Source organism: Homarus americanus, unplaced genomic scaffold (assembly GCF_018991925.1).
Source record: "Homarus americanus isolate GMGI-L3 unplaced genomic scaffold, GMGI_Hamer_2.0 scaffold14072, whole genome shotgun sequence".
Lineage (NCBI taxonomy): Eukaryota > Metazoa > Arthropoda > Malacostraca > Decapoda > Nephropidae > Homarus > Homarus americanus.
The window spans coordinates 1419211-1420870 of NW_024754528.1; positions in this window are offsets into that span (position 1 = coordinate 1419211).

The following is a 1660-nucleotide window of genomic DNA, read 5'->3' on the forward strand; positions in this document are numbered from 1 at the left end:
TGGGTCATGTGGAGGGTAGTGGAGGGTAGTGTGGGTCATGTGGAGGGTAGTGTGGGTCATGTGGAGGGTAGTGTGGGTCATGTGGAGGGTAGTGGAGGGTAGTGGAGGGTCATACGGAAGGAGTAATGAGTACACTAGGGAGGGGCTTGGGGGTGTAGGAGGAGGGCGTGGCTGGCGAGGCATGGCGTGGGGTCTGGTGTTGGGGTAATGAGGGGGTCTGGTAAGGCCTTCAACACGCAGCCGTATGTCCGGTCCACGCCTCCCCCCCTCTTCCTCTCCCTCCCCACAACACCTAGCACTATTTTTATTAATATTAACACATAACACCATTAACAAGGCCCGCGTACATTACCAGGTGGACGAGGATCTAATACGTCGGTGGGGTGGGTGTGGGGGGTGGGGTGTGGGTGGGGGGGTTGTGATATTACGGTTGCTCATTCATCCACTCCCAGCTCACGCCGTTAATTGTTTTGTTATAACGGAAGGTTTATTTTTTGTGGTTGTATGATGATAATTAAACACACACACACACACACACACTACAGACAGACACACACACACACACACACACACCCCTCCACATACACACAGTCACCCAGCTCTCCACACACACACACACACACACACACACACAAACCACGAAAGAATTCAACCTCAACTAAAAACTTTATACCATCCGATAGTAGTGTGGTTGGTACTGAAGCCACACCTGTGATGACGTCCTGTACCTGACCACACCTTAAGAGCCACACCAAGAAGGTTTTTGGGCCATAATCCACCACCAACTATAATGATTAAATTACTATATAAACAGATAATATATTTCAACTTGTCAATTGTATTAAAATATACAGGTTACGAGCGGCGGTGTGTGTGTGTGTGTGTGTCTGTGTTCTCACCCTTGTCCTCGTATGTTCCCACCCTTGTCCTCGTATGTTCCCACCCTTGTCCTCGTATGTTCCCACCCTTGTCCTCGTATGTTCCCACCCTTGTCCTAGTATGTTCCCACCCTTGTCCTCACCGTCCAACACACACACTCACACCTCAATATTTCACACAGTCAACAGATTAACACAAAAGTATCACATCAGAACCTTCTTTTTCAGGTGATTAATTATGTAGAGAAGCGTGTGGCCCAGTGTAGTGTTTAACTATGTGTGGAAGAGGAGGAGGAAGGGGAAGACGAGGAAGAGGAGGAAGGGGAGGAAGAGGAAGAGAAGGAGGAGGGGGAAGAAGAGAAAGAAAAGGAGAAGAAGAGGAGGAAGAGGAAGAAGCGGAAAGAAGAAGGAAATAAAGAGGAAGAGGAGGAAAAAGAAGAAGAGATGGAAGAGGAGGAGGTACAAGTCAATGCTCCAACCTTGGTCTTGTGGTGATCAGTATAGGAGCTTGAGGCACGCACACACACACACACACACACACACACACACACAGCCATGTTATACCCCGGGCAACAGATGTATCATGCACACCTTAAACAGATACTGGAAGGGGGTGAGGGGGGAGTGGAGGGGGAGTAGATAGGAGGGGTTGGGTGGGGGGGAGGAAGTGGGTAGGAGGTGAGGGTGGAGGGGGGAGTAGATAGGAGGGGTTGGGGGGGGAGGGAGTGGGTAGGAGGTGAGGGTGGAGTGTGTGTGTGTGAGGTGAGGGTTAGGTGAGGGTA